Genomic DNA, 8,578 nt, shown 5'->3' with positions numbered 1-8,578 from the left:
CACACCTGCTGTCTTGTGTGAGCTATATTTTAGTTCTGTGCTTTTTAAGCTGCAGGGAAAATGGGAATTTTATGACCAACTACACTATTAGTGTAATCCTGGATGTGGAAGTTAGCTTATATTTCCTTGCCTGATTGGTTGTTAAAAGATCAGAGTATGAGAGGAAATGCAAATCTGATGTATCGAATGATGGACAATTATGTTACTTTTTAATGTGTCTGGAATATAACTGTTACAAATTTGTAATAGTCTGTATAGAGAGGAGCTAAGTTTAGCTGAATTCTTAAGAAAGAAAATACACTGACTGCTTCCTAAATTAGTGTAAACCCTAAAATACACAATTTCCTTCTTAGTCTGGGCTTTGTGAGACTGACTTAGTTTAAATGCTGCTCTTAGCTAACATTTGAAGACTCTGCCCTCACATGCTGTTGCTCCTTTGCTGTGTTTATGGGTTTCTCTGAGTCAGGTGTAAAATTTATGGAGACAGTCACCCCCTTGCTGCTTCTCTGTTTGCTATCCATCCTCATAGAGCAAAGGCATGTGTCAATCTCAGTGCCTGCAGAGAGTGGGCCTTCAGGGCAGTGTTTGCTAATGTGCACAACTGATGCAATGCCTGTGTGTGTGTGTGTGTGTGTGTGTGTGTGTGTGTGTGTGTGTGTGTGTGTGTGTGTGAGAGAGAGAGAGAGAGAGAGAGAGAGAGAGAGAGAGAGAGAGATCAGTGTGTCTGTTCTCCAAATAATGAATAACAGCATGCATCAGAAAATAATACTGTTTTAGTACAAAGGCATGCTGAAGATTTCCTGTAGACATGACATGTCTGCACACCACTTTAAAAATATTTATATAAAGGGAAACATTTCACTGGGGCTGGCTTACAGTTTCAGAGGTTTTGTCCCATTATTTGCCATGGGAAGCATGGCAGTGTGCAGACCGACATGGTGGCTGGAGAAGGAATTGAGAGATCTACATCTTCATCAAGGTAACAGATCAAGTAGCTGAAAGAGCCTGTCCCACTGGGAATGGAGCATGTAAGACCTCAGAGCCCACCTCCACGGTAACACACTTCCTCCAACAAAGCCACATCTACTCCAAGAAGGCCACACCTCCTATCAGTGCCGCTGCCTCTCGACCAAACATTCAAACACATGCACCTATGGGGCCATTCCTCTTCCAACCACACCAGCCCTAACCACTGCTCTCCCCAGTGTGTTAGCCACTGTAGCTTCTCAACCTTCTCCCCGATTTCTACACATCATTTCTACGAAGTCAGTCACACACCCCGTAAAACCCATTCTATCACATTCACTATTTCAGTATATTCAGAGTCGCATAATCCTCCTGTGCTGGCTAGTTTTATTTCAACTTGACACAAGCTAGAGTTATCTGAGAGGCAGGAACCTCAGTTGAGAAAATTCCCTTCATAAGCTCTAGCTCTAGGCAAACCTGTGGGAGATTTTCTTAATCGGTGGTTGATGGAAGAGGGCCCAGCCCACTGTGGGTGGTGCCATCCCTGGGCTGTTGGTTCTGGGTTCTATTAGAAAGCGGTGAGGAGCAAGCCTGCAGCAGCGCCCTCTATAGTCTGCACCAGCCTCTGCACCCAGGTTCTTTTCTGGTTTGGGCTACTGCCCTGACACTTCCCTCAATGGACAATAATTTAGGCTATGTAAGCGAAATTAACCCTTTCATCCCCAGTTGCTGTTTGTTACGTTGTTTCATCACAGCAGTAGTGACCCCAAGTGAGCCACCTCACACCTCACCACTAACTCTAGAACAATCTCATCACCTAGAAGAAACGCTCTATGTACTACAGTCTGTTCCCATCTCGCCTGGCTCCACATGAACATGAACAAACATCCTGTCTCTGCAGACCCTCCTGTGCACACTTCACACGTACGGAAACACAAATGGATGACCTACTTTTGTCCTTTCAAACAGACTTCATAAAGAAGAGAAGATCTCATTTTGTTCCATTCTCTCTCCTAATGTTATTTCATTTTAAAGAGTTGCCTGATACGAGACAGAAAATATACACAAGCAATTATGCTGACTCATTTCCCATTAAACTGAATTATCTAGTTTATTTAGGGTATACATAAACAATCAAAATCATTAAAAGCAAATTAATAATAAATATTAAACCATAGCACATTGTGTTTAAAGAATATGCTTATTCCACATCCGTTGGGACTATCAGGCAAAATCAAATTCTTCCCACTGACATGGAGGGAAAGACTTCATGAAGCTGAGGCAAACGGTAGTGCAAGGGACAACCGGTTTGAGCCAGGAGGTGGCAGGGCACTCACTGCAAGACGGGAAACTCATTCTTACCCCCCAGGAGATACATATGGCCATGGTAAGTACAATAGAGTTGAAAAGGGGGAAACTTTAATAATGAAAAACTCCCATGCATGACAGGAAGTGGGGAAGAGACAGCTCATCGTCCAGTCTTCATCAATGCTGTTCAGCCAGTCCGAGAAAGTTCCAGGTCTTCCTTGCAGAGTCAAAGCATTGCACAAAAGTAAAGACATGAAAGCATACAAGTGAACAATAGAAACAAGTGTGTGCAAATCCACTCCCTCTCTTCTCACCCTGACACCCCAGTAAGCTGTCCTGGTGGACATGATGACTGTATCGATGCCTTCCTTGGGGAGGAGAGTCCACCAACCACAAACATGCCCATGATGGAGCTCTGCATCCATGCAAAAACACAGCTCTCTCCTCAAAGGGGATAAGAGCTGGTGTGTCTAGGGCCAAATGTGAATGACCATGACCCCAAACACAGATTTAGGTTACCCCGAAATCCATAACCAGCATGGAAGCAACCTCATGAAGATTTTTATAGTAGTAGAAAAAAGAAAGTCATAAATCAAGACAGTTTTCAAATTCCTTGATGGAAACATTAGGTTTAAAAAACGCAGGAAATCCTCTTACTGGCCTCAAACGCCATCTGACAGTATTCTTACCTTTTTGATTGGTTGGAAGCTAGTGGTCAAAATTAAAATATTTCAAAAAGTTTCACTTGATAGTCACAAGGATGTTAGATCAGACATAGAGGTGGGAAAATAGTGGGTAATAAAGGGATTAAAGATACCCCAGGGTAGATGCTAGTTAGGCTCTGGACCTACAACACTCCAGCCTCCTCACAATCTTTGGAGTTCTGACTAGGAAGCAGTTTTGCAGGAGTTTCAAAGGTACAGCTCACCACTCGACTTCCACTCACAAATGTAGTGCTACACTTCAGGAGTCAGTCCGGGGTCGCTATTGTAACATTAACACAGCGTCTCTAAAGAGGCAAATGAATCCCAATGGACATGTGTGGGGTGTCCAGGCCCAGGTGAGAACACTAGGCATCTAGAAAAAAGACAGCCTCAAGAATGGTGCTATATAGGGAGTGACTAATTAAATTCTGCTCCACCTGTGCATTTCCAGCTCCTGAGAGGGCTTTCTGCTAGGGGGAATACAGAATGATCAAGTTAAACAAAAACATTGACTGTAAAGAATTCTATGCAGCGAATGGTAATAATTATCCTCAAAAATAGCATAAAACCAAAAAAAAGAGGCTTTGCAAAGTATTATGAAGCAGAGTTTAATTTTTAGGAATATTGGCACCAGACCTGGGTTTTGAAGAATGACACAGAACTTGGAATTTATTTTAAAAAATAAGAAAAGGAAAGAAAGGAAGGAGAGAGCAGAATGTTTTACAATGTAATAGAAAGTATCAAGGCCAAATATCCAACTGGGTGTGCTTGGAGCAAAATAAAGTGTATGGCTCTAGCTTCCATTTGTGTGGACTTTAGGAAGCCCTACTTAGAAAGAAAAGTGCCCTTCTGTGCTGAACAGCAAGTTCTTCTCTCTGGCAGAGACAAGCTTCATTAGACTTCATCAGGGGTGCCTCACTCAGTTTCCCAACCCACCCTGTAGCCTGTGGTGACAGGACACACATTCGATAAGGGTGGTCTTGACCTAAGAAGGAAACTGGGCTTTAATGGTGTAGTGAAATAATCCGGGCAACAAGCCCTTCCCAAACCAAGCAGAGAGGGGAGAAGGATGTGGAGATGTCTACAGCTTAGAATCAGCCAACATGTGCTTAATGGCGCTTTTCTTGGTTACATGTGTTCGAGAGAGGCAGTGGTGGTGCTTTTAGAATTTGGGGTGAGAAATAGGTCAAGTGGAAGGCACCAAATTTCTGGATAAATTGGATTACAGAATATCAAGGTGTAGTTGTCCAGTTCATTCAGAAATCACCACTGTGTATCTTTGACTCACAAGAAAATAGTGAAGATGAAGCCAGGCAGTGGTGGCGCATGCCTCTAATCCCAGCACTCAGGAGGCAGAGGCAGGCAGATCTCTGTGAGTTCAAGGCCAGCCTGGTCAACAGAGCAAGATCCAGGACAGGCACTAAAACTACACAGAGAAAACCTATCTTGAAAAAAAACGAGAGAGAGAGAGAGAGAGAGAGAGAGAGAGAGAGAGAGAGAGAGAATAGTGAGGATGCCACCGCCATATGCAGAGCGGCCAGGTAAGGCATAGACCTCCAGGAATGTGAGAGAAAAACAACCCCATTGAGGAATATTATTGTAAGGTGTGTTACTTTTGTTGATGTTACATTTGTTTAACTCTGTGAAGCTGTTACTGTGTCTGTGTAAAACGTGTGATGGTCTAATAAAGAACTGGCCAATAGGAGAAAGGACAGGCAGGGCTGGCAGGCAGAGAGGATATATAGAAAGAGAAATCTGGGAGGAGGGGGAAAAGGAAGTAGCTAGAGAAGGAGGAGAATTCCAGGGACCAGGCACCCAGCTATACAGCAAGCCATGGAGAAAGAGTAAGATTTACAGAAGTAAGAGAATGGGAAAGGCCCAGAGGCAAAAGGTAGATGGGATAATCTAAAGTTAAGAAAAGCTGGATAGAAAATGAACCAAACTAAGGCTGGACATTCATAATTAAAAATAAGGCTCTGTGTGTGATTTACTTGGGAGCTGGGTGGGTGGTGGGCCCCCAGAAGATTGAGAAACAAACAACATAGCACACTTTCCATGCCATGAGTGAAGTTTCCAGAATAAGCAGAGAGAGTGAGAGGGATTGACATCATAGGAGAGATGGATGGGGAAATTCAAGAAAGAGAAAATGATTAACAGATGCAAATATTCCTCAGCTCATAGATTTCTGTTGATGTAAGGAAAATTCTCCTTTCTGTGTGGGAGTCAGAAGTCTGGATGTATCCCCGCTGGGTCCTCTACTCAGTATCTCAAGATGCCGTACTCAAAGCTTTGGCTGGGCTGGGCTCCATCACAGAGGCTGGATCACAGAAGGCCAATGGCCAAGCTCATCGATGTCACTCTATGTGTCTTTCTTGTGCAGGCGATTGAGGAACCTCCCTTTTTGTTGTCAGTTGAATTGGGTCTTCAAGATCCCCCACATTCCTTGTTCATTCCCCTGTGTGACTGATCTGGGCCAGCATGGACACTTACATGATGACACACTCACTGGAGGGTCATCCCATCCCTTTGCTAGATTGCCATGGATAGAAGCAAGTGGCAAGTCCTAGGATGGGAGGCAGAGAGGTGCAAAGTTTTGGAGGTGGCTCAGTCGGAACACATTTGGCATGACCTGAAAAGGTCTCCGTGGATCAGTTTGCCTGTCAGGAGAGCTCTGGCCCCAGTGGATGAGAGCAGGAAACTGTGTGAGCTGAAGACAGATGAGAAATGAGGCCGTGGAGACAGCAAGCAATAGCGCCCCCCCAGACTCTTCACCACGGAGGGAATGGGGAAAGTAGTCACTACATGGTGAGGATAAGATGGAGAAGCAGTCACCTTTGTCCTATCTGTAGGGTCAGCTCAGGTCTTATGGATCTGTTGAGTGACAATCTGGAGGAAGCCAGAACAGTCCTTCTTGCCTTTGTTCAGCTGAGACAAACTTAAAGGAGGTCACTGTCATGTGGTCGCCCTATCAGGTGCACCCTTTTCGCTACCCTCAGTCTCCTACACCATCTAAGTAGCCCCAATAATCCTGTCACTTCATCACACTAAACTCAACCGTGGCTGTGTCTCTGATATGTCATTGGTGCCCTAGCTGAAGGACACTTGTCACTCTATCCAGAAAGTCACACAAGTATTATAGGAAAGAGGAGGAGACCATGAGATGGAGGAAAGAGGTAAGGCAGAGGGGAAGGGGTGAGGAGTGAGAACTCTACCTGGGACCTGCTGGGAGCTCGCTCTGTCTCTCTCTCTCTCTCTCTTCCTCCCTCCCTGCGCCCACCTGCTTACACTTGCTTCCCATCCAGAGAGAGAGAAGAGCAGCTAGAAGGCGTGCCTTCCCACCCACCCTTCTCGTCCACTCCCTGTCCTGGCTCCAGTCCGCCTGCCTGTGGGGTTCCCTTCTCCTCCCAGTTCAAGCACCCACTGCCTACAGCTCCCTCCTCCAGCTACCCCAGTTTCTGTCTCGCAGAACCACACTGCCACCACACACCTGTTTTAATGCTCCTCGTTGAGGGGGCAAGCAACAGAATAAGCCAAAGCAAAATCTCTCAGAGCTACATGAGCAAACTCCCACGTCTGTTCAAACAGCCTCAACAATTGCTCTGCTTTTCCCTTCTCCCCAAAGTTAAACTTCCTGAGACAGACTTACTTATGATCCCTCCCCCCCAAAAAAAATACATGTGTAAACTCTGCTTGCTCTGTCTGAGCTTTTTAAAATAAGCATAGTGAAATATAGAGTCCACCTCCAGACTCCAGGTGACAGTATACAATGTGGGGGCAACAGGAGAATAAACATTAACCTTTTTCATTTTGAAAATTGCCTTGATTTAGATGACAGCTGGTGCCACCTGCTTCCCATGTACCAAAATCTCTGAAGGGAACCGGGACTATATTCAGGAGGGTTTGATGAATTTGATCCATCCCCACCACTACACCATGCTTTCAGGTGAACAAACTCACAAGGCTGCATGATGAGCATTGGAGCACCTGTTATCTGCCAGCTCCTGTCTTGGGTGTGGCGTTTCTGTGACCTACTGGAGCCTCTTGAATAGGACTTGCTAGTCAGTGTCTTTCTTTCCCAGAATTAACACTGACTAATGACACAGTTGAGTGAAGCTGGCTGTGATCTGGGCTCATTTGCCTCTTTGACTTCCAAACACCTGTTGGCTCCTCTCAACATGGATGCCTTGGTTTACTTAAAATGTACTTTTAAACTAGACAAGTCTCTCACCCACTCTTGCCTCGAGCATTTTGACCATGGTTTAAGTTTGACAGGCTTCTTCCTTTGGGACCAAGACACATCATTGAAATAGTAAAGTGTACTTCTAGTAACTTGTTCTTTCTCCTCCTTCCCTGCAAGCATCAGGGATTTGTAATTCTCTTACAATGGCTTCTGTTGAGATGAAGTGCAACATCCAGTCTCTCGTGCTGTTGGAGAAGCTTTAAGACATTAAAGGGCTTGCCTTGGGTTTCCCAAAGCAAGAGAAGACAAAGGGGTCTGAGGATACCTGAGAGAGGACCAAGCCTGTGTCCTGGAGGCAGGCTCTGCTGGCTGAGGTGCCTGTTTCTTCTATGCAAAAAGACTTTAGACAAAAAGACTCAGATAGAAAATAGCAACTGAGTACTGAGGGATGTTATGGAATATTACTTTAACCAGGCAAAGGTGTGTTTCATTTGTCGATGTTGCTTTTGTTTAATGATGTAAAGATGTGTTACATTTGTTGTTGCATTTGTTTAATAATGTAAAGGTGTGTTACATTTTTTGATGTTGCATTTGTTTAATGATGTGAAGATGTGTTGCTTTGCCTTCCTAAGACACCTGATTGGTCTAATAAAGACCTGGATGGCCAATAGCTAGGCAGCAGAGGGATAAGCAGGGTTGGCTGGTAGAAAATAAATAGGAGGAATCTAGGCTCCAGAGGAGAGAATGAGGGAGAAAAAGAGGGAAATGTCTGGGGCCAGCCATCCAGGCAACTGCCAGCTAGCCAGACACAGAAGAAGCAGGATAAGCAGGACATACATAATGAAAGAAAGGTAAAAAAAAAAATCCAAATGTAAATGAAGAGAGATGGGTTATTTTAAGTTAGCTGGGGAGGCAAGCATAAGATAAGGCCAAACATTAATAACTAATAAGTCTCTGTGTCTTTACTTGGGAGGTGGTTAGTGACCCAACATTCTACTATGTTCATATATGTACATATAAATCCGGAAATGTGAGTTAGCACTGAGTCTCAGGCCACCCCATCTGGATAGGAAGCATAGGAATCTGTAAAGTGACTTTATTAAAATGCTGACAATGCATAGTGGCCATGAGGAAATCTGATGCATGTCAGTTTTTAGTTCCAAGTTTTTACAAGTTACAGACAAATGGCTACCAGCTGGTTAATCTTTCTCTGGTGTTTTGGAAATGTGTAAAACTCAGCTTCTTAACCATTTACATTTGTATCAACTATCTCTTCTCCTGGAAGGTATGCATATAAGTGTGATACCAACGCAAGTTAAAGCAGCTGCTCATCCACTAAGAGAATGAGATCTTAGTACAACAAATTAGAAAGTGGAAAAACAATAATACAATTATATTACAGCCTATACCAGTAAGAAAG

The sequence above is a fragment of the Onychomys torridus genome, chromosome 17 (assembly GCF_903995425.1).
Source record: "Onychomys torridus chromosome 17, mOncTor1.1, whole genome shotgun sequence".
NCBI lineage: Eukaryota > Metazoa > Chordata > Mammalia > Rodentia > Cricetidae > Onychomys > Onychomys torridus.
Note: the sequence above shows the minus strand (reverse complement) of the source record.